Source organism: Trichosurus vulpecula, chromosome 2, assembly GCF_011100635.1.
Source record: "Trichosurus vulpecula isolate mTriVul1 chromosome 2, mTriVul1.pri, whole genome shotgun sequence".
Classification (NCBI taxonomy): domain Eukaryota; kingdom Metazoa; phylum Chordata; class Mammalia; order Diprotodontia; family Phalangeridae; genus Trichosurus; species Trichosurus vulpecula.
In genome coordinates, this window is record NC_050574.1 from 286,038,332 (window position 1) to 286,049,395 (window position 11,064).

The window sequence follows — 11,064 nt, forward strand, 5'->3', positions numbered from 1 at the left end:
GGTGGTGTCACTACTTCAGCAAGTAGCTTGGACTAGATAAATTATATGAACATTTCTAGATCTATAACATTCTAAGCACCTCCAAGTTTATGAGGAAAAACAGGGAGTACAAATTCACTTGCAACTTAAATGAAAGCTGTCATTTATATTTATGATTTTCTCACTTTTTAAGTTATAGTTGGTAATTCAGGCAATCAGTCTTGGGATAGAATGTAACAGCACTGCTACATCTATTGCTCACCACTCTCCAGTCCATCTTAGGAGTACTCGGTTCCCTTGGCGGTTTTCAGGGCTATCTCTAGTCAAAATTGTGAGGCATTCAGAGTTTGATCCATACCTCACATCATTTTTTGGCAAATCTACCTCTTACAGTATCTAAGTGGAACAATGGATAGAAAGCTGAGCTTGAAGTCAAGAAGACCTGAGTACAAATCCACCCTCAGATGCTTACTAGCTATGTGACCCTGGGCAAGTCACTTAACCCTGTTTGACTCAGTTTCCTCATCTGTAAAATGGGCTGCAGAAGTAATTGGCAAACCATTCCACTAACCTTACCAAGAAAACCCCAAATGGGGTTATGAATAGTCTGACATGATTGAACCCATACAACAACCTCTCAGTTCTGTATTGCTCCCTTGTTCTTGCCATCCAGTCATTGTAGACCTGACCTCCATTTCCTGTATATTTCATGCTTTTATGCTGTTCCTACTATCCAATTCATCATTGGCAACATGAAATCTCCAACTCTCTCATCTTCACCTCCTCTATAATAATACTCTTTCTTTATAGACATCTCTTTCTCTCTGGGTATCACTCAGTAGTCTGATTTATTTTTTCCATTTGGTCCAGGTCCATATTGCCCATTATTGTGGTAGAATACTGGGTAACAACTGATAGAAGTTTGCAACTCATATATAATTTAGGTCTTATTGGCCTACATAAGAATCTAAGTGTCTTGTCTATGGTCACATAACTTAGTATGAGTCGAAGGAAGGATTTGAACCTAGGTCCTTCTGATTCTGAGGCTGCCCTGTATCCATTTCTTCATGCTGCATTGCTAATGAGTGTGTAATGAAATGTCTAATGAAAGGTTACATATATGTTACCACCGGACCTTCTAGGAAGAATACCCTGGCAGCTATTGTCTCTCTTTTTAGTCACTCTTATAGAGGGAATTTTAGGATAGGTAGGCAAGCCAGTCGAGATATTTTAAGGTGAGGAAATCCTCCTGGAAATCCTCAAAACATACTGTATAAGTAGGTCAGTAATCTGCTTACTTCTAGCACTTACTCCAGCCCCAAGTACCACACAGTCTACTAAGATCACATTAACCTCCAATGGAAAAACTTTTTAAAAAATAAACATACAGTTTCTTATTTTGCTACATTCAGCAAACACCATTCTGATGCCAACACTGGGTGACTAGTGACAGTCAGAACTTCAATTTATGTATAAAACTGTCAGATGAGAACGGCAAAAAGAGTATTTTTATTAAGTAACTGCTTGAACGTGCACCATCCTAGGTGCTGTACATAGAGCTATTCACCAAGCCAATCACCTTCTTATGGGATATGAAATTGCAAGTTGTTGTTTGTTCTTCATTTTCAAAGAAAGCCAATGATATCACTGGGTGATGTCTTGACTCTTCCATGAATTGGATTTGAGTGAGTCAGGGTTGCATGAAATTGCCAGTGTCTTTCTCTCTTCCAAAGTCACCCAAGTCCAGTGACGAGACAAAAGTCAAGATGACTGGCAATGGCCCAGGATGCAGCAGATGACCTTGGCTTCAACTTCTGACCAAGCTCTACATGCCCCACAGTGCCTGCTTCAGCCTCCTTCCTGGCTATTGGAACAAATTGTTCTTGCCCAGACATTCCTCCATGGGAGGTCTCCACACACTTGGGGCAGACATTCCCCCTAACTCACCAATGGGTTTGTCGCCTCTTACCCTCAAGTTGCTGAGATGATTTGCTGGGGTGTGGCCACCGCAAGTAGTACAGCTTCTTGTAGCCACAGGTGAGAGTTGAGTGACAGGTGGGCACCAAAGGTGGATGAGCAGCCCTGAAAAGGGCTCAGCAAGTCCTCACACCAGAGGTGCTAGTCCTCCTTGAATACCATGTACTCCATTAAATAACATATTATATAGCATTAAGAGGAAGCAAGATGTGAGGGCTGGCCTTGGAATCAAACAGCCCTGCATTCAAGTATTGCCTCTGATGATTATTATCTGTGTGACTTTCATCTAGTCAACTAGTCTCCCTAGGGTGGTGTTTTTGGGTGATGTCTAAGCACACTCATTCTCCTCACAGATACTGTGTTATTTGTGGGAGAGTATACCACCGATTTTTAAGGGACAATGTTCTATTGCTACCTTTCTTGCTGTGTTGTTAAATGACTTTGCTTTGAAATCAATCTGTACTTTAGCTGAGTAAAGAAAAAGTAATCATAGCGGTATTGACTCATGAGCTATGGTTTTGAGTAGATGTAAAGCATCATAAATATGGGTCTAATTTGAGCCTAATGTCTGAGAAAAGGTGCCACAGGTTTCTCTCTCTCTCTCTCTCTCTCTCTCTCTCTCTCTCTCTCTCTCTCTCTCGATCTATCTATCTATCTCTCTCTCTCTCCCTTCCTGCCTCCCTTCATCTTCTCCCTCCCTCTCGCTCTCATCCCCTCCTTCTCTCTTCCCCTCTCCCTCTCCCTCTTTTTGTATATTTGAATATTTACATATATTGATATGTATGTATTGCTTTTCTTGTTTGTCATTAGTTCTCAAAGTGGACCATGACATCAGGAAGGTGATGTCATGACAGGCAAGTAAATTGGATATGTGATGGAAAGCTGTGCAAGTCAGCAGCATCACTTACTCCCCAGAAGCCATCTGGGTCCAGTGGCCAGATATAGATCAGGACTGCTGGAGATGGCAAAAGATTCAGTGAGGGACCTTGACCTTTTCAAACTGAGGTCTTTAACTGGTCTCAGTTTGACTGAGGCACCACCCATTCAATGATTAAGACTGAATAAGAAATGATGCAGAGAATAACCTCTTTAGGAGTCCAAAAAAAAAAATCCTACCTGGGAGTGGAAGACCCTCAGGGTTTCTGGCCAATACAGAAACAGTTGCTATTTACATTCATTCATTAATTCTTAGCCAATCCAAACAATGAACAAGTAGGCCTTGAGTGATTTGACGTTGAGACAAGAAGGAAAGAAAGAAAGAAAGAAAGAAAGAAAGAAAGAAAGAAAGAAAGAAAGAAAGGAAGAAAGAAAGAAAGGAAGAAAGGAAAGAAGAAAGAAAGGAAGGAAGGAAGGAAGGAAGGAAGGAAGGAAGGAAGGAAGGAAGAAAGAAAGAAAGAAAGAAAGAAAGAAAGAAAGAAAGAAGACAAAGGAAGGAAGGAAGGAAGGAAGGAAGGAAGGAGGGAAAGAAGGAAGTAGGGAAGGAAGAAAGGAAGGAAGGAAGGAAGGCAGGAAGGAAGGAAGGAAGAAAGAAAGAAAGAAAGAAAGAAAGAAAGAAAGAAAGAAAGAAAGGAAGGAAGGAAGGAAGGAAGGAAGGAAGGAAGGAAGGAAAGAAGGAAGAAAGGAAGGAAGAAAGAAAGAAAGAAAGAAAGAAAGGGAGAAAGAAGGAAAGAAAGAAAGGGAGAAAGAAAGAAAGAAAGAAAGAAAGAAAGAAAGAAAGGTGTTGCCCAATTGGCTGGTTATACTTTGGTCCCCAGTGAGCAGCAACTTTTCTACTCCCAGAGGTTGTTGTTTGTCCTTCATTCTCGATGAGGACCATGACACCATGACATCAGGGAGGTGATGCCATGACATTGAAGTGAAGACTGTGCATGTGTTTATATATATGTGTGTGTGTGTGTATGTGTATATATGTATACACACATTCATACATGCATATATACATGCACATAAATGTGTATGTGTATACATACATATATGTATCTGTGTATATGTATATATACATGCGTGCATGTATATGTTTGTGTATACACATACATATATACATGTGTAAACATGTAAATATACTGTTATGTTGTGCTGTGTATATGGGTGTTGCCTCTATATATAAAATGTATGTAGACTATATGTGAGAGTAGTACAGTAAGGTGGAGTGAAAAGAGCGCTGTTTTGAACATCAGAGGACCTACCTCTAACTTTAGGTCCTAGCCTTACCATGCAAATAGTATGACCATGGGCAAGTCATTTAACTTCTCAAGGCCTTAGTTTCCTCATGGGTTAAATCAGGTTTACCTAGATGACCTCTAAAGGCCTTTCCCATTCTCAATCTATAATCATATGACCCTATTAATAAAAAGAAACGAATATACAATGACTTTAATAATATAAAGGAAAACATCACCAAAGCCTCTGAATTCAAATTAATGTGATAAATAATTTCAATCTGACAAGATTGGTGATGAAACACATGTCCCTCCTCCAGGTGGTAGTCTATGAGTGTGAAGTGTTACATATTCTAGCCATCAGAGTTGATGTACTGATTTGTTTTACTTTTGTTTGCTTTGTTTGTTGAATTTATAAATGACAGCAATGTTTTTTAAAAAGCATAACAAAATACAAAATATACGTATATATGATAGGTCACATGATATAGCAGATGGAGAGCCAGCTTTGGAATCAGAAAGACCTAGATTCACAAACCACTTCTGTGGTAAATTGGCACTGCGACACTCGGCAAGTTTCAACCTTTCAGTTCCTGTAAGGCTATAAGGTACAGCATAGTTGCTTATCTGCATTGCTAAAGGGAGTGTTTTCATCAGAGATTTCCTACACCAAATTATTGGCAGCTAGATGGCACAGTGGATAGAGTACCAGGCCTGGAGTCAGGAAGACCTGAGTTCAAATTTGGCCTCAAATGCTTATTATCCGTGTGACCCTAGGAAAGTCCCTTAACCCTGTTTGCCTCAGTTTCCTCATCTGTAAATTGAGCTGCAGAAGGAAATGCAAACCACCCCAGTAGATTTGCTAAGAAAACCTCAAATGGGATCAAGAAGAGTTGGATATGACAGAAACAACTGAACAACAAAAACACTAAATTATAGTCTGAGAGACACAAAGACACAGATACAGACAAAGACACAGACGCAATTATAGATAAAATTAGAGCTAGAGACAGAGAGAGATTTGGCCTATGATTGTATGCCCTTGTGTACTTTCTATTCCAACACAGTAAATTTGGCATCTACGCAAAAGGAGATTTAATGTTAACAATGAAAAAAATAGATTACATAAATTCTGAAAGGAACTCTGCTTGATAAATCATTGGAAAATATATTTTTCATCCAAGCAGACAGAAATTCAATTAAAATTGTCATATGCTTATTGACTTTCCACAAATTGAAGGTATGAAAAATGTTTGTATTATAAATAAGCACAGCTGTTAATGAGAAAAGACTTTAATTAACCGATCCACTTAGAGAAAGGTAAACATATTGCACTTTCCAAATTTGGGGGTTTAGTTAACAGTATTTGTTGATAACAATCACAGCAAGAATTTCCCACTGCCTGCTGGAGAATTGTTTCTGAATGGTTGGCTGAAGGCAAACCTCAATAAATTATGTCTGGTCTTTGGGCAGTCCTGAATGCATCATATTTTCACAGGGTTTACACATGTGCTGGAAGGAAAAGATATTTATGCTTCAGTATTACTTCAGCAATTATTTATGAAGCACCTACAAGATACAGAGCACTGTTGCTTTCACTCCTATATCATCACTGTCAACAACAACAAAAAACAAAAACAAAAACAAAAAAACCAGAAAACAACTGGTCCACTAAGTGAAACAGTAATTTTGTCCAAGTTGATTGAATGGACTGAGTACTGATGGTTAAAGTAACTCAGATTTGGCCCACCTTCTGCTTTTGTGTGCCCAGTGAGCTAAGAATGGAAGTTCATGGTCCTACAAGACAACAGACAATGGCCCAGATTTGGCCCTCAGATAGCAATTTGCCAACCTCTGAATTAACTGATTGAACTAAAGAAATGATAAGACTGGTAAACGTATGCATTTACAGATGAGCAGCTGGTGTAATAACAATCTGGCATATACTGGACATAAGATATATTATCTCATTTGAGCCTCACAACACATATATGAAGTTGGTACTATAGATATTATCCCTATTTTACTGCTGGTAAAACTGAGGCTAAGAATGAGTGATTTGCCCATGATCGCACAACCATTGAGATACATTGGGGTCTTCTAGTTTAGGTGTCCTCCTTTGCAGTACCATTTGACATTTATTTTGCTCAGTATACAAATGTACTTTTTCGGAGACATGAGAAAAGAGGTGCAATTTGACACATCTGTGGGGAGTTAGATCAATGCAGATAGGTTAATTCTGACACTCTTCTAAATGTATCTGTGCTACAAATTGGCCATAGTGTACTTGTTGAAAGCCATCCCTTATATTTTGCTGCTAAGAGAACAGGGATATCCAGTTAATAAACTGTTGGATCTTCAAAGCTTATCCATTAGTTTATAGAATCATAGAACTGGTGAATTGAAATACCTTCATGTTCTGCAAACTCAGTACTTATCAAGGCAAAACAATTCATGTTCAGAATGTTTCACTAATTAGGACATTCTTTTTCTTCCTCTCAGATTTCATTCATTATGCCTAGGCTCACCCTTTGGGACCAAGAAGTGTAATCCCTCTTTTACAGAATGATTTTTCGAATGCTTGAAGTTAAAGATCATGTCACATGAATTTCATGAATGCTTTAGGTTTTCCTTCCTTCAAAGGAGCTAGATGTCCTCTTCTATATATGCTCCAGTTTGTCTTTCCTTAAATGTAGCATCAGAAAAAAAAAACATAATACATCAATATGGTACAACCAGGGTGGAATAAAGTGAGACTATGATCTACTATGTACTACCACTAATACCTCCTAATATCAAATTATTTAATTTTTCTGCCTTGCCACACCCTTGGTTCATAACAGGCATGCAGTCCAACAAAATTTGTGATGTAGGAATGCCACCAGTACTTCACATTGTACTTATGCAATTGATTTTTGAACCCAAGTATACAAGTTTGCACTTTATTCTTATTCAATTTAATTTTATTAGACTTGGCTCGTTGTTCAAGCCTGCCATGATCCTGGATCCTGATTCTGGCAAATGAAATATCAATTATCTCTTCCAAATCAAGGTAATCCAAAAATTTGCTACACATGCCATCTAGCTAATGGACAAAGATGTTGAACAGATGGTGGCCAAGGACAGAACTCTGAGACATTCCACTAGAGACAACTTTTAGATAGATATCAGTCCCTTAAATTGAAACCCCTTGAGTCCAATTCTTCAATCGGTTCTTAATCCACATAATTATAATATCATCCAGAGCTCATCTCTTTATGTTGTCTACAAAAACACTATGAAAAATCTTTGTTGAATGCCTTATTGAAATCGTAGTATGTTCCTAGTATTTGTTTAATTTAGCAATCTAATAATATTGCCCAAAAAAGAAAATTAAGCCAGTTTTGACTTGTTCTTAGTGACTTCTTCCTTACTCAATATTCGTAATGGCTAACACTTATATAGCACAAAATAAGTGCCAGGCAGTGTGCTAAGTGCTTTACAATGATTATCTCATTTAATCTTCACAACAACCCTAGGAGGTAGATGCGGTTATTATTCCCATTTTAGGGATGAGGAAACTAAGGCAAACAGAGGTTAAGTGACTTGCCCTGGGTCACCCAGCTAGTAAGCGTCTGAAGCTAAATTTGAATTCAGATCTTCCTAACTCCTACCCAAGTACTCTAATCACTGCATCGTCATAATTTCCTTTTTCTGAGTACTCAAAAAAGATTCATTTAATAGTCAAATCTATTTTTCCCCTAGGAATCATGGTCAAATTGGCTAGGCTGTAGTTTGCAGATTTCACTTTTTCCCATTTGAAATTTGGGACAATGATTGCCTCTCTCCAGTCCTACAATTCTTCAAAGATAATCCACAATGGCTCAGTAACCACATGCACAATATATTTCATTGCCTTGAGTTCATCTGATATAGATGACTTAAACTCATTGAGAGCAGCTAAATGCTTTTTTTTTAATTACCTCTTCAGTTACCTTGAGTTTTGCTTTCTTCTCAACCATTTCTTTGAATGTTTTTCTCTTTAGTAGAGAATAGAGAAACAAGAGAGATATTTGGGAGTTCTGTTTTCAACTCAAGAGCATTATTTAAGCAAACTATTTTATGTACAATAATAAATTAAGCTTTATGGGAGGAAGAACATTTAGATAAGGTTACCACCCTTATGGAGTTGTAGTCTTTTAGGAAGCTCTACCAAATAGATGAAAAACTGTAATGTAAAATAATACATAATAAATGTAAATACATAGAATCATGTGAACTTTAAATGGTGAAGGGTCATTAATGGTTATAAAGATCAAGGAAGACTTTCCTGAATATATGGCATTTGTATTATGGTTTAAAGGACAGAGAGGAAGTTAATAGTTGTTTCATAGAATTACAGTTATAAATCCCAAAGGAACTTCACAAACCAGGCTAGCCTTCTCATTTTATAGATGAGAAAACTGACTTAGTGGTAAAAAATGATTTGTTCAAGTTCACACTTGAAAGCATCAAGGACAGGATATGTAGCCAGGTCCTCTGACTTCTCTGTACCAAGATGTACAATGTGTTCCAGGCAGAGAGAGTGTGTGTGTGTGTGTGTGTGTGTGTGTGTGTAAGCAAAGGCACAGAGAGTGGGAAATGCTGGAGATGCATGAGGATTGGCAAGTAATCCAATTGTGCCAGAATATAGAGAAGATAGAGAGGTATAGATGGAGAGGTGTCGGGACAACAGAAAATTACATGCATTGAAATCCTGCCAAAGCTGTTGAATTTTAATTCAGAGACAAATAAAAGATTTTTTTTATCAGAGTTATGACGTATATACACATATATACAAAAACACATATACATATATTTATATATACATATGTGTGTACGTGTATACACACACATCTGTATAAATTGGATATATACATAGCCCTAAAGTCAGGATGACATGGGTTCAGGTCCCACCTCTCAAACATTTGCTGTGTGACTCTGATCAAGTCATACACTTTTTTATAAACCTGCCAAGCAACTTTTTAAAATTACAAGTTGTAAAATAGTTGCTTGTGTTAGAAGAATAAGTTTATAAATTTCCTTATGAGAGTTCCCTCTGAAATGAAATGACAGGATTGGTTATATGTATGTATGTATGTGCACATATATATATATACATGCACATATGTGTATACATATGTGTGATACTCATGCTTGTCATTCGTTTTGGAAGAGGACTATGACATCAGGGAAATGATGACATGACTTGTAGTTGACTTTCATTTGAGTGAGGGAGGGCTGTGCAAGGTCATCATCCTCACTTTCTCCTCCAGAGCCAACTGGATCCAGTGACCAGATATTCATCAGGATGACGGGACATGACCTAGGATGCAATGAGAGACCCTGACCCTTTTAGACTAAAGCCTTTTCATATACTCAGTGTGAGGTAACGCCCATTCAGTGAATAGGCCTCTTTAAGAAGTGAGTCAAGGGATGGCCCCTTTAATTAGAACAAAAGAGAAAAAAAATCAAGCCTGGAGGAGAAGACTCTCAGGGTTGCTGTTCCAAAGAGAAACAGTTACCATTCACATTCATTCTAAGCCAGGAGGGCCCAAAATAGAGCCATTAAGTGGAGCTTGGACAGAGACTTTCTTTTTCTCCCTTCCTTCCTTCCATCCCTCCTTCTTTCCTTCCCCCCTTCCTCCCTTCCTCCCTTCCCTCCTTTCTTTTCCCCTCCTGATGTAGAGTGAATGTCAATGGTAACTGTTTCTCTTTGGAACAGCAACCCTGAGAGTCTTCCCCTCCCAGCTTAATTTTTTCCTCTTTTTTTTTTCTAAATAAAGGGGCCATCCCTTGACTCACTTCTTAAAGAGGCCTATTCACTGAATTGGCATTACCTCATTCTAAGTGAGTACATGAAAAGGCCTTAGCCTAAAAGGGCCAGGGTCTCCCATTACACCCTGGGTCATCCCCAGTCATCCTGATGAATATCTGATCACTGGTTCCAGATGGCTCTGGAAGAGAAAGAGAGGCTGGTGACCTTGCACAGCCCTCCCTCACTCAAATCAAAGTCAACTACAAGTCATGTCATCATTTCTCTGATATCATGGTCCTCTTAAAAAATGAAGGACAAACACAACCTGTGAGTAGATCAAGTTGCCTAAATGGCGACCCAGTTAGTTGGGTAACTCAGCTTTTCCTTTCCCTTTCCTTCTCCCCTCCGAAAGAAGGTAAATTTCGATGGCCAGAAGCTGCCTATTTAACTTGGGGTTTACTGGCTAGATTTCTTCTTTTTCTTTCTTTCTTTCTTTCTTTCTTTCTTTCTTTCTTTCTTTCTTTCTTTCTTTCTTTCTCTCTTTCTTTCTTTCTTTCTCTCCTTCTTTACTTCTTTCCTTTCTTCCTTCCTTCCTTCCTTTCTAATACCTTAAACCCAGTTCACTCAGAATGTCATAGATTGGATCACAATAGGCCCTGCTCAAGCTCCACTCAGTGGCTGTCTGATTCTACACACACACACACATACACACACATACACACACACACACACACACACACACTCACACACATATACATACATACACACACACACACACACACCTATACATGTGTCTATTTATTGTGTCTATGTATATGTGTATCAGGTGATCCCTAGTAAATGCTATAGGATCCCCTGATGAATCTATTTATTATCAATATCAGAAACTTATTATCAATATTATCAAAATCAGCAAATCAATTTGCAAGAATCAATGAACTGAGATGGTTTCCTAAAGAAGAGAAATTGGAGGGAACTTCAAAGTGGACTAGGAAGTAGGTTACAATCAAAATTCATGGTAAAACCTCCAATTAACAATGATTATAGCCAAACATTACTGAAGGAAAATGTCATACATTGACTAAGACAAAATTCCTTTTGAATTACCCTTGCTTAGTATTTGGTTACATTTCCGAAAATCATTAACTTTAATTTTCCTATAGGTATAAAATA